Source organism: Tiliqua scincoides, chromosome 2, assembly GCF_035046505.1.
Source record: "Tiliqua scincoides isolate rTilSci1 chromosome 2, rTilSci1.hap2, whole genome shotgun sequence".
In the NCBI taxonomy this organism is placed as follows: Eukaryota; Metazoa; Chordata; class Lepidosauria; order Squamata; family Scincidae; genus Tiliqua; species Tiliqua scincoides.
This window is the reverse complement of record NC_089822.1, coordinates 134,694,477-134,708,753: the sequence shown is the minus strand read 5'-3', so window position 1 is coordinate 134,708,753 and position 14,277 is coordinate 134,694,477. Positions and strand designations below refer to the sequence as shown.

Genomic DNA, 14,277 nt, shown 5'->3' with positions numbered 1-14,277 from the left:
TGGAAGCAGCTGTGTGTCACTTGGGGGTGGGAGGGAGTTGGGAATGGATTAACTGCATGTATTTTGTTTCATTTGAATAAATCAGGGTGTGGTGAGATGGATTTGGCTGTCACAGTTGTATGGGGAACAGCCAAGGACTATTATGATGCAAATAGTGCATCAAACTCCATTGTGTGTGGGTAGGGGTTGGATGTTTGTGGTAGATAACTCCTGAAGCCATAACTTTTAACTGGAGTGGTTTGATTATTTTTTAATTATTATTTTATTGGGTGGGTCTGGATTTTAACTTTTTTTACTATTCTTTACAAGAGAAGTAAAACTGATGATTACCTCTCATTCTGTTTATAAAGAAATCACTGCAAAAAAAAACCACGATTAAAAATGCACGCAGCTCAGTTTTACACTGGAACTGTTTCTACTCGAACCATGAGCCCTGGCTTCCAAGAGGAGGAGTTGATTCCACTCTGAGGCAGGATATTTTTTAAGAATATAAGACACCCTGTGTTTGCTGTCTGTATGCGTGTATGTGTCTTTTGTCTTTCTCCTGTTCTTCAGACTTTTCTCTTGTCCTCAGCTGTGTCTGTGTAATATTGAAGAGTTGATCGTATTTTGGAGTCAATTTTACTTGCTCCTTTAGGTTTGAAACAAGCTGTTGTTTCCTTCAGGACTGTGTTTTGAAAATCTCAGGCGCTCATGGAAGGGTGTATGGAGTTTGCACATCTGTTCATAAGACTTGCCTTCCTCACTGATTTTTGTTCTGATCGCTTCTGAGCCAGAGGCTGCCACACATCTCCAGCAAGGGGGCACAGCTTGCCAAATCATTTCTATATCTCAGATCTAACATGAAATGTACCTTGAAATTAATTTAGGTCAGCTATTTCTGTGAGAAGAGTGGTTTATTTGGTTGCTAGCGTTAGAAGTTAAAGACAATATATCACATGGTTTTAAATTTGGAAGTTGGGTAGTGGGAGATAAACAGGGAAGTTCCACACAGAGGTATAATTTGCTTAGTCCCCGTTGTTTCTAAAAATAAACATCTTTGAGGCGTTATTATCCTATCAAAGCATCATGCCCTGATGGTATGAAGTGCTAACTTGCTGCTGCAAGGCCCAGCTTTCTCATGGGCATGTCTTCTGGTAAATCCTCTTTCCAGTTCATGTTTTCTGATTTCCATTATACACTACCTTTATGAAATACTAAATACATACTTGCAATCCCAGCTATGTTCTTTAAAATAGATTCCATTCAAATTGACAGGGCATGTTTTGTGTGAGGCAAGTTTATTTTGGGGTGTAGTTCTCCTGTTTACATTAATTTAGCCTTTTCCCTCCCCACCCCCACACAGTACAAGTCTGTCACTTCCTCCTCATATATAAGCCAACTGTCTGGTGTTGCACCCTAAAATAGAAAAAGGGTAGACTGGCTCATATTCATACAACATATACATACATCTGAATATGTGACTGGGTCTCCAGGACAGAAATGATTTTTCTATGTAGCATTTTTTCAACACTTGTTTGTCCAAAGATCTCTGCAAGCAGCAGCAGAATCAGAGAGGTCATGTTGCTGCATGCCAACCTGCAACCATATCAGAAGAAGAGCAAAGCAGTAGGCTAAAGTGCATAAAAAACATATATTTCCTTTCAGGGCATAGCTCACTTAGGACACTTCTGTACTGAAATGTCTAATTCCCAATGTGGAACTTGGCTGTAGGTGCAATTTACAGCACTACAAATTTACACCAAGTTGAAGCGGGGCAGATTTTCATGCTTTCACTTCATTTGCTGCAAAAATGTATTGGGATGGAAAGTCTAATATTGCATTCAGAGATGTTCTTCCCTGTCAGCTCTGCCATGGATTAAAAGGAGAGGTTTGCGAGTACCTTCACAATTTGAATCAGAAGCTTAATCAACCAGGCATGATTGCACTACTTGCCATGTTTTTTTCTCTTCTTGATTATGTGAACAATTCAGGAAAACGGGAGGGATGCACAATTATGCAGTGCTCAGTTAACTTTTTTTTAAACTAAGGACACCTAGAAGAATGATAAATAGTCTCAGACACCTCTGAGATTTATTTAAATTCATGGAGATCACAGAATGGAAATTCTAATTAGAGAACAAAGCACCAGATTCGCCTTGGCACCAAACATGGAAGAGTCCTCTGACATCAGACCTCCAAATGAAAGAGTTTGTCTCATGTATAGAGCCCTTAAATCTTTTTCAAATCTCAAAGGTGGGAAGTCTCTGGCAGGTGGCACACTACACTGGCTTCAGAACAGATAGTTTATGGTACTGTCGTGTGTCTCCTCAATCTTCCTCATTTCCTCCTCTTTCTTCTCCTATCCCGACTCCTACTTGACCTTTATATTTGTTTCAGGTTTTGTATGTTTTCTTAGAAAAAGACTGTAAAATAGCCACTTAGACACTTTACCTCCTCAGTATGTAAATGTAAATATATGTAATATAGGAAAGAAAACTTTTGTTTTAATATAAGAATGATGCTGTCCAATTTTCTGTTGTATATTAAAAGTTTGTTTTTATTCATATAAACTCTGATCTTTTCTGTTCTGGTTAAGTGGACTGTAATAATCTGAATAGTTTTGATACCAATTAAAGGAGTTGTACTCTTTTTATAACAAAGGGAACATCCATTCCCCAGAGGGTACACTAAGCACAAAACAAGATAACCCAAGGACAATGCAACAGAGTACAATGAGTTTGAGCTATGCCTAATAATGTGGCAAGAGTCTGGAAGAAATTGTTAAGATTCATACAAACAGTGCTTTTTGGATCCAGTTGCAGAAGCTCTCTGACTTACAGACTTTCAAATTACAAAGGCCTTACAGATGTGCTTGGTCGGGGCTTTGAAGCAGCTGCAGCTGTGAAGACGCCACACAACAAACCAGGGATCTGCTTGGAGACAACCCAAGCAGCTCCAAAACCTTGAAAATAGTGACCCCTTGCTGTGACAACAGGAAGAAGCAACAGTTCAATAACATTGAAGACCTGGAGATTCCTGGGGGCAGGAGAGGATGAAGGAAGGGGAGCATTAATACTGTATGAGAGACAGTGGACCCTGAATGGAGGCAACTCCATCAGAATAACAAGGGGGGAAGGGGAGGCTTAGAGCTAAGTTTGATCAAGGCCCCTACAGCTGCATTATGCTTTCTTTAAATGCAAACAAATAAAATTTTACTGTCAAAATACTAAAATTTAATCATGATTAGTGTGATTAAAAATTAAAACCAAAGGAACATTCTTATGACAGCACCCTTTTGTGTTCATAATTGCCTTTCCCAGTGACCACCCGAGAGTCATACTTTTGCCCACAGGGAACTCTTAAGAATTTAGTGAAGTAGGTTAGAGAACATTATCAACCATTTATCACCCCTGGGGAGGAGTGCCAAGCAAATCTGACACAAAAACCCAAAGGGCAGACGTCCCTCAAATGAGGGAACTAGTTTGAAAGAAGTTGAAAGGTAAAAAGTCCAGAGTGCTTTTTCTCTCCAGAAAATCTCTCAAGAGTGCTTAGAGGCTATTTAAAACAACGGTAATAGAGGTCCAGTGGAAGTACATATATACCGCAAGGGAAGAAGGGCTTGACTAAGTTCAGGAGGGAGCCAGCATGGCTAACAAGCAAAGTTAGGCTGTAAAGGGCAAGGAAGCTTCCTTTATTATTATTAACAGAATTTATATACCACTCTTCAACAGAAGTTCACAAAGCAGTTTACAGAAAAAAATGAAATAACTAATGGCTCCCTGTCCCAGCAAAAAACACCAGCAGATAACCACTTAAAAGGACACTGCTGGGGTGCCTTTTCCCTTCCATAAATGGATGTCTTGCCCTAATGAGGAGAATAAAAAGGAACACAAACTATGACAAAAGAAATGTGAGATGATACAGGAGGCCAAGAAATACTTTGAGGAGTGTGTGGCCAGCGCATCTGTTCATCGCAGAAGACCTTGGGCAGATATTGCTGCCCAGACAGCCCCTCCTGACTAAGGAATTAAGTCAGATAGAGGTTAAAAGAGAATACATTTCTGACCTAGGGCCCAATCCTATCCAACTTTCCAGCTCTGGTGTAGCCACAATGCAGTCCCCTGGTAAGGGAACACATTTTCCCATTCCTTAAGAAGGCCCCAATGACTGTCCCTCCACCACAGGATGCAGTGCATACCCCACTGTCACAACTGCACCAGCACTGGAAAATTGGATAGGATTGGGCCCCTAATTGACAAATTAACGATCAGTAAGTCACTGGGTTATTAAGAAACTGAAGAACAAAGTTGCTGATCTCTTGACTAAAATATGCAACTTGTCCCTTAAAATGGCTGCGTTACCAGAGGATTGGAGGGTAGCAAATGTCACACCAATTTTTTAGAAAGGAAGGAGAGGGGACTCAGGAAACTACAGACCAGTCAACCTAACGTCTGTTCCAGGTAAGATGGTGGAATGCCTCATCAAATCTTAAAACACATAGATGCCTTGCTGAGGGAGAATTAGCATGGCTTCTGTGAGGTTAAGTCTTGCCTTACAAAATACTTTTAGAATTCTTTGAAAAGGTCAACAGGCATGTGGATGCAGGAGAACCCATGGATGTTATATCTCTGGGCTTTCAGAAGGTGTTTGACACAATCCCTCACCAAAGGCTGCTGAGAACTCCACAGTAGGGGGATAAGAGGGTAGGTCCTCTCCTAGATTAGGAACTGGTTGAGTACCAGGAAACAAAGAGTAGGTGTCATGGGGCAATTTTCACAATGGAGAGGTGAAAAGCAGTGTGCCCCAAGGATTTGTTCTGGGATGGATGCTTTAAAACCTGTTCATAAATGACCTGGCAACAGGGTTAAGCAGCAAGGTGGTCAAGTTTGCAGATGACAGTAAACTTTTCCAAGTGGTGAAGGCCAGAAGGGATTGTGAAGAGCTCCAGAAGGAGCTCTCCAGATGAGGAGAATGGGCAGCAAAATGGCAGATGCATTTCAGTGTAAGTGTAAAGTCATGCAAATTGGGGCAAAAATCCAAAATTTCACATATAGGCTAATGGGTTCTAAACTGTCTGTGACAGATCAGGAGAAAGATCTTTGGGTGCTAGTGGGCAGCTTGATGAAAGTGTCAACCCAATGGGCGGCAGCAGCGAAGAAGGCTAATTCCATGCTTGGGTTCATTGGAAAAGGTATTAAGAATAAAACAGCCAATATTATAATGCCATTGTACAAATGGACAGTAAGGCCACACCTGGCGTATTGTGTCCAGTTCTGGTTGCCCCATCTCAAAAAGGATGTAGTGAAAATGGAAAAGATGCAGAAGAGAGCAACCAAAATGATAACTGGGCTAGGGCACCTCCTTTATGAGGAAAGGCTACAGCGCTTGGGGCTCTTCAGTCTAGAAAAACAGTGCCTGAGGGGGGACATGATTAAGAAATATAAAATTTTGCTGGGGATGAATAGAAAGGGATGTTGTTTTCCCTCTCACACAACACCAGAACCAAGGGATATTCACTCAAATTGAGTGTTGGGAGAGTGGGAACAGACAAAAGAAAATATTTCTTTACCCAACATGTAACTAGTCTGTAGAACTCCTTGCCACAGGATGTGGCGATGGCATCAGGCCTGAATGCCTTTTAAAAGGGATTGGACAAATTTATGGAGGAAAAATCCATATGTTACAAGCCATGATGGGTATGTGCAACTTCCTGATTTAAGAAGTAGGCAACCTCAGAATGCCAGGTGCAAGGGAGGACACCGGGATGCAGGTCTCTTGTTGTCTTGTGTGCCCACTGAGGCATCTGGTGGGCCACTGTGTGATACAAGAAACTGGACCAGAGGGGCCTTTGGCCCGATCCAGCGGGGCTCTTCTTATGTTCTGTGTTGTTTGGGAAGAGTAATAAAAAAGTGCAACAAGGACCAAATGAAAATAGCAGAACATGAAGAACCAATGGCATTCATATCAACAGCGAGCCTCAGCAAGTCCTGTTAGCCCCCTCTTTTTTTAAAAAAGACTACCCACTATAGAGTATTATACTGTAGGTGTGCTGTAAATGCAAATTTTCATATTGCACAAAATGTTTGCTACTGATAATACTGATGATGGACTTAAGTACAGAACTACTTAAGTACAGACCCCTGAAATCCAACTTGTACTTAACTTAGAGCAGTGGCGTAGCTAGCGAGGGGCAGGGGGTGGTCCACCCCAGGTACCAGCCTTGGGGGGGGTGACACCACAAATGACCCAACAGCACTAAAATCAAGGAGGAAAGGAGTAACCCCATCATGTTATATACCATTGGAAGCAGAATTTCCAGCGGAATGCAGTGCAAAAAACCAGAGTGAAATATCTCCTTTCTATCAAAAGTTATGGCCAAAAAACAAGAAACCAAAAAATGCATGGAGCCCTATGGAAAGTGAAAGCGAGCCATATTGCGCATTTACTCACAAATATGTGAACTTCCCTTAGTCTGTCGGGAAGGGCAGGCTGAGAGGAATCCAAAGACACCAGAATGGTACCTATCCAATGAAAGCAGCCCCCAAGAAACGTCCAAGAAGGAAGTCCCTCCCTCCAGGCAGACGAATGTATTGAGCCCTATGGAAAGTGAAAGTAAGTCACGTGGTTGCATTTACTCACGAGTAAGCAAACGTGCCTTGGCTCCTGGTCAAGTCAGGCAAAGGGGAATGCAAGGCTAGCTGCATGGCCCCAACCTGATGAAAGTGCAGCTCAACAAATGCTCCAGAAGGCAGCAAAGAACAAAACAGAGAAACCCCCCAAAGAATAAAACAGAGGATTGAGCTGGTAAGGTCAATTTTTATTTGTTTTTAGACTTGCAAAGTTAGGTGGGTCCTGACAGTGATATCCTTGAAATATTAGAATTTACACTGAACTGGGCACTGGGGAGGGCTGAAAATCTCACTGACTTTTTTGTGGGGGTGGGGGTGTTCTTGCAGGTAGGCTACAGAGAAAATTCACTTGGTGAAACAGAGCTGGCTTCCCCTTATTTAATTATTTGTTTTTCTTTATTCAGGGCCCAGTCCTATCCTATCCAACTTTCCAATGCCAGTGCAGCCCCAATGCAGCCCCAAGGGAAGGGAACAAACATTCCCTTACCTGGAGAAGGCCCCGATGATTGCTCCCCTACTGTAGGATGCAGTCCATGCCCTGTTGGCACCAGTTGGCACTGGCTGCACCCGTGCTGGAAAATTGGATAGGATTTGGCCCTTAATTATTTATAATTTATTTTATTTTGCTTGATGATGTCACTTCCAGCCATGACATCACTTCCAGTGCATCATTCTAAAAAGTGGGTCCCAGTGTTAAAAGTTTGAGAACAACTGCATTAACTCAAAACAGGCCAATGAGATATCCTGGGGGGGGGGGGGTGGCACCCTAGTGACCCAAATTCTGGAAATCATGGCTTTTAGGAATAATACCATCATGTTATATACCATTTGCAGAATTTCATTCATTGCTTGTGGGAAAATATTCACTGCATTTATTTTCTGGCCATTATTATTCATTTCACATCATGACTATTACTGTCTCTCAGTCTCACTTACCTCACAGGGTTGTTGTGAGGACAAAATAAGGGGAGGAACCATGTACTCCACCCTGAGCTGCTTAGAGGAAGGATGGTATAAAAATGTGAATTGATTGATTGATATGGGGTGACAAAAATTTATGGGCCCCAGGTGTCAAATGACCTAGCTACACCACTGACTTAGAGGAGCTACCTTTCAAGCTTAGGCCTCTAGTCAGAGAGGCTTTGAAAGTTAATACATTATAATTCCTGTGTTGTCTGAAGAGAACTTCAGAGTCAGTTTTCCATGTGATGGAGACGTGAATGACCAGGAAGCTGGAGGCACTTGGGCTTCCTGTTTCTTCTGCACCAGTGTAACAACACTGAAGGTGAGTTAAATACAGCACATCCCAAGCTTCTAAGACCTGCTATAAAGTTCTTTTTTCTTGATTAAAAATTGAGGGCTCCTACACTCCTACACTCAAATTTGTTTTATTGATTCACTCCCAGAGCAGTGGGGCTGCATCTTTGCAATTGTGAGGTGCCCCAATGAATACTGCTTTGTGGTATCCTGTCCTCCTTTTGGTCTAGAATCTGTATCAGCCATTTTCAGCCACTGGGCCATGGCACACTGGTGTGCTGCAGATGGTCTGCAGCTGTGCCATGGGAGTTTGGGGAGGCATTTGTTAGTAGGGCCACTGGGGAATGCGAGCCCCTGCTGTCAGTGCAGTGTGCCTTGTCAATTGTCAAAAAACGGATGGTATGCCTTGAATATTTTAGTACCTTGTCAGTGTGCCATGAGATGAAAAAGATTGAAAATCGCTGATCTAGATCCTAGTGGTTCAACACGCAGCCCATGGGCCAAGGCCAATTCTGGCAGCCCTCAGGTAGCAACCAACCCCCCCCCCCATTCCTCTCCAAGTCCAGGCCCCACTTGGAAGGTGCTCTACAGCACCTTTGCCCATTAGCTGAAGCAGGGCATGGCCATGCTGGGGAAAGGAACTCGTTAGGTCAGGCAGCCACATGAGAGCTCCCCCAGCATGTCCTGCTCCACTACTACTGCTCCAGCACCTTCGCGCTTGTCAGCTGGAGTGGCGCAAGGCATGCTGGTGGCTTTTCTGTCTCCCTGCCACACCATTCTAGCTTCTCCTTTGGAGAAGAAGCCGGAATGGTGCAGCAGGGAGATCAAAAAGCCCCACCTCTCTTCTCCTCCTGTCCTGAGCCTGCCAAATGACTTTGGCAGACTCAGAATGCGGAAGTAATTGGTGGGGATGTCATTGTGTCACCACCAATTCCGGTTTGGCCCGCATTAGCACAGCCAAGGGTCATACGGCCCCCCCAGTTGTCCAAAGTTGTACCAACCTCATCTAGATAGTAAGAGATTATTGGGGGGGGGGAGCAAATAAATGAGTGGTCAGAGAGTTGGAGGCGTGCTTCACATTCCTTTTCATGTTTAAAAAATGCTTTACATTGTGTCATTTAATATTTCTGTGACAGCTATTGATCCCAGTTCTTATTTTACAGATGGGGAACTGAGAGGATACACTAGCAGTTAAGCTCATAGCAGCCATGGACTTAACAAGTAGCGTTTAGTTCCCCCAATTCAATAATGGGTGACTGCAGCCTACCAGGTAATTGCATAGTAAATGTAGGGAAGGGTTTCCACTTAAGGTAGTAGATGCCACAAACTTTAATATACATTAAAGCATGTGATAGCATAAGTCACACCACATTTTCATTAATGAAAACAGTGAAGCAAAAACACAAAATCTTATCACTTTGTGCATAGGTTGCTTTTACTGAACCATTGTTGTTGGGTTGAATGAGACATCTCATAATACTTTTTTTGTGGCAGGTTCCCTGGTCTAGTGGTAATACTCTTGCTTGGCAGGCTAGAGGATCTGGGTTTGAATCCCTTGCAGTACCAAGCCAATAGGGGCAGGATGTTTAGACATTTTTTTCCCTTCCACCATGTCAGTATTGTGCCATGTTGGCGAGGAAGCCATGCAGGAAAGATGGCAGTACTGCAGGATTGCATCTGGCCTGGGTGCCTTTAAAAGGGGATTGGACAGATTTCTGGAGGAAAACTCCATCACAGGTTGCAAGCCAAGATGGGTATGTGCAACCTCCTGATTTCAGAAGTGGGCTTGTTGTCTTGTGTGCTACCTGAGGCATCTGGTGGGCCACTGTGAGATACAGGAGGCTGGACTAGATGGACATTTGGCCTGATCCAGTGAGGCTTTTCTTATGTAGGAGCCCCTTGGTTGCTGCCTCCCTGGTGGTCTAGTGGTCAGGATCTGACCTTTCAGCACCATGGCAAGGCTTCAACCACTGGCCAGCTAAAGCTTTGCATGGCACAGCCATGATCTAGCAGCATACTCCCCTACCATTTGTCGCCCCAAGCCATTCCCTGAGAAATGTGCTGGGAATTCCCTTACTGGGAATTACTTACTGGGAATTTACTGGGAAGTAAGGGAAGCAGACTGTCTCCCTGGTGGTCTAGTGGCAAGGATTCAGTGCTTTCACTGTCATGGCATGGGTTTGATTTGATTTTGGCCTCCCACGAGCCGAGGGGAGAAGCCAACTGTGGCACAGGTGTGGATTGGTGGGAAGACTCCCTTTGGGAGCAGAGCAGAGTAATATAGTGGTCTCACAGTCTGAAGGACCTCAGTTCAAGCCTCTTTTGGTCTTGGGGGGAGGGAGATCAGCCACAGCAGGCTAGACATTCTGTGGCAGGCTCCCTGGTTTAGTGATAAAAACTCTTGCTTGGCCAGAGTGCCTGGGTTTGAATCCCCAGCAGCACCTTACAACTGTGGGGACAGTGTCTATAACTTTGGAAGACTTTTTTTAACCCTCTGCTATGACAGAATTGGACTTATGTGGGCAAGGAGGTCAAGCAGAGAAGACTGCAATGAGTGCAAGCGCTCTTTGTTTGTTGCTTCCCTGGTGGTCTAGTGGTAAGGATTTGGTGCTTTCACTGCCACAGCCTGGGTTCAATTCTCAGCCAGGCAAGGCTTTTGGCCTCTCCCCCCAGCCAAGAGAGGAAAAAACTGTGCCGCATGCTCCCTCTTGGTTCAATGGATGTAGCAGTCATATAGTCTGAAGGCCCCCACGAAACAGCACTCCTTTTGGTTTTTTGGAAGGGGGGGGTGTCAACTGGGATTGATCAGAGGGCCAAGCTGGTCACCATGTCACAGTCTCCCTGGTCTAGAGCTAAATCTCTTGCTTGGCATCCCAGAGGGCCTGATTTCAATTATCAGCAACACCCTGCCAATATGGGGACTGGATATGTAACTTTAGAAAACATCCTTTTTTCCCTTCTGCCATGTTAGAGTCAGGCGATGTGATTGCAGGAAGTGCAAGAGTTTTTTGTTCATTGTCTCCCTGGTGGTCTAGTGGTAAGGATTTGGCACTCTCACTGCCACGGCCTGGGTTCGATTCCCAGTCAGGGAAGGCTTTTGGTTTCTCTTGCCAGCCAAAGGAGGAAGGAATTGTGGCATGGGCTCCCTCTTCTGTTGCACTGGGACCTTGAGTATGCAAAATGCTCTTAACAGATCAGCCCATATCTTTATTTAAGGCATTGTCAGATGATGTGCATGTCCACAGATCAGGGTGGCTCCCCAGGGGTTGGGGGGGGGAAATCATATTAAAACAAAGATCAGATTAATGCTTGCATCTAAAATAGCAAAATTCATAATTAATACTACACAGCAGATCTCAACAGCTGAACATCTTGTAGGATAAAAAAACATTGGGCATCCTTTACAGTAAAAGATGAGGGGAGCAACTCCCCTTGAGGGCAGCAGCAGTAAAGTGCTTGTTGCTGGTGAAGTTTAATTTCCCTAAGAGAAGTCAATTGGAGCAGGGCCTGACCCGCAGTCTGTAACTGCCGCGGAGGGAGAGGCAGTTTAAAGTATGGAGTCTTGGCCAGTGAAGGGCTTTAAAGGGGAGAGAGACTACAACTTATCAAGATAATATGGCACCCAACAAGTTCAATGTTCTTATGGTCTGAATCAGCCATTTTCAACATTTTTCCGCTCACGGCACACTGACAAGGCACTAATATTGTCAAGGCACACTACCAGTTTTTTAATTACATTAAATTACTACATTATAGTTAATTTTAATTAACATAATTAATACAATTAAATCATTACATGACAAAGAAACTCACAAGAAGCTGGGAGAGGGAAGTATATGTGGTTTCTGGAAAGGAGGAAAAATGTTTTGAAGTAGAGTGATCAAATCGTTTTCAAAGTCTTATGCCAGAAAGTGTTGGCAAAGAGAGGGCAGATTGATCATGTAGTGGAGAAATGTGGGTAAGGGGCAGTGAGGAGACATGATTGAAACAAGTGCAGGATTAAATTGGGGGTGGGGAAGAGAGAGATAAGGTGAGGCAAGTGATTCTGAACCTTTGAAAGGTGCAGAGGAGTGAAGGGAAGGACAGTAAGAGAGGTGTTAACTGTGATTGTGACGGGGGGAATATGCCTGTGGAAGGGGGTGGGGTGGGGGAGAAGAGGAGGGAGAAGTGCCAATTGCCTGCTCCTGTATTTGAGAAAAAAAGTGTGACCAAAAGCCCAATCCTATACATGTTTACTCAGAAGTAAGCCCCATTATAGTCAATGGGGCTTACTCCCAGGTAAGTGTGGATAGGATTGTGGCCCAATGCCCTTCCTCTAAAAGGCAAAAAGTGCCTTGTTGGTGAAGGCAATGCAGGGAGGGTCACTTTGAGGAGTTGCAGGCAAAGTATGGCAAGGAAAAAGAACTTTCAAGGGCACTTTTCAGCCAGCCAGTCATTAGCTTGGTGTCCTCAGTAGACTCACTCACTACATGCCGGCTTCTGGCTCCCTCCTTCTCACTCACTCCGCAGCTCCCACCTCCTGGTGCCTCCTCTGATCCCGTGGCACACCTGAGACAGCCTTGCAGCACACCAGTTGAAAACCGCTGGTCTGAATAAATGTATCCCTGAACAATTTGGAACAATGCCAGATTGTTGTACTATGCACATGCCCTTGACACTAAGCCCCAGTGAAATCATTAGGGTTAATCTGAAGGTAATCTGCATTGGATCCATCTGCACATTACCTACTGATGTCTCAAGAAAGAAGCAGGACAAAAATTCAAGCACTCTAACCCATTTGAAAGTTGGGGAATCAGTTCACATGTCTTATTATGTCCTTACCAGTTATGTAGTAAGGAGGCGGGGGGGGCAAACCACACCAGCTGACACCCTGGAGGGGGGGGTGACACCACTAGTGGCCAAAATTGTGGAAACCTTGGTATTTTTGAATTATACGATAGTTATATATAATTAAATAGGTTATTTAATGCAGAATATAATGAAACAAGTTACGTTAAATTACACAGGCCTATAAAATTGAGGGTCAGAAAGTTTTTCCCAAATTTTATGGTGGTTTGATGTGAATTTGGGGTGCTGATTCCAAAAATGGCATCCATTTTGCCCTCTCTCGTCTAGTTTTGGAGATATAATACAGCCTCATTAGTGAATGGTTCAAGCAGCTTCCTCATGAGGAAGCCATGGTGTAGGTTTGAACCATTCCCTAAAGAAGCTATGCCGTGTCTCCAAAACTAGATGTGAGAGGGCAAAACGGATGCCATTTTTGGAATCAGCACCCCAAAAACACCCAGGAATTGGTGTAACGTTTAAGGAAGCAAAATGTGTGTTGGGCTGTGTTATCTGTATTCTATCAAAAGTTATAGCCAATTGACCAGCAAAAGAAAACACAACCACCTAAAGTAACAAAAAGTTGATTTTCTTAGTTCAAAACTGGCCAATGAGACTGATTGTTCTGCAAGCCAATGAGGTGTTGTTATAACACAGTAGGGAACCAATAAGGTGTTAGTATGAGTCAGCACTTTCCAGCACTGACATAAGGGCAATGCAGCTCTGAGGTAAGGGAACAAATATTCCCTCACTTTGAGGAGGCCTCTGTGAGTGACACCCAACTGCAGGATACAGCATGTGTCCCATTGGCACTGCTATACCAGTGCCGGAAAGTGCTGGCACTGCTATGCCAGATGCTTGTGCTGCATCCAACGCAGGTTGTTGACCACAGAGGCAAGGGGAAGCTCTTCCCCTTACCCCTGAGTCAGGGCTGCTCGCCCCAATCGGTCTCCTCTGACCTGCGCCACCTCTGGAGGTGGCGCAAGTCCAAAGAGAGCGCAGCAGCTTGAAGCTGCTCCGTTCTCCCCAGGGATGAGGGTTGGGATCCGGCATAACCTCTGAGCCCCAGCTCTGCCCCTAGCTCCCCGTGCACCTGCCCCCGGGGCCACCCATTGCCCGCCCTCCCCCTGCCCAGAAACGCCTCCCTCCTGCTTCCTCCATGCCCCCCCCCACGCCTACCTTCGCCACTTGTGTTGGCGTGGGTACGCTGACAAAAGCAGCAGTGTGGAAGCTGCCACAGAGGCTTCTGCTGGGCTCCATGCATCAGCACATCTAGATGTGCCAATGCAGCTTCCTCCCACAGAGGCGCAAATGTGCTTGACGGCATGTTTGTGACCCTCCCAGGGCACTTATGCCGGCCTAAGTGCCGGTTAGGATTGCACCCTAAGTTAGCAACTGTTTCTTTTGGGGGGGGGGGTGTTGGTTACTGATTTGTTGGGTGACCTGTTCTGTTGGCAACCTTCAGTCTTGGAAGACTATGGTATCGCGCTCTGAATGGTGGTTCTGGAACAGCGTCTAGTGTGGCTGAAAAGGCCAATTCGGGAGTGACAATCCCTTCCACACCGGGAGCAAGTGCAGTCTGTCC

The 14,277-nt window shown here is 44.7% G+C and overlaps 1 non-coding gene across 1 annotated transcript; it reads left to right on the top strand.

The window, feature by feature from the left end:
* The first annotated feature begins 10,888 nt into the window (after positions 1 to 10,888).
* Positions 10,889 to 10,960, top strand: TRNAE-CUC (transfer RNA glutamic acid (anticodon CUC)). Its single transcript has one exon. It is a non-coding gene; the product is annotated as a tRNA-Glu (tRNA).
* The last annotated feature ends 3,317 nt before the right edge of the window (positions 10,961 to 14,277 follow it).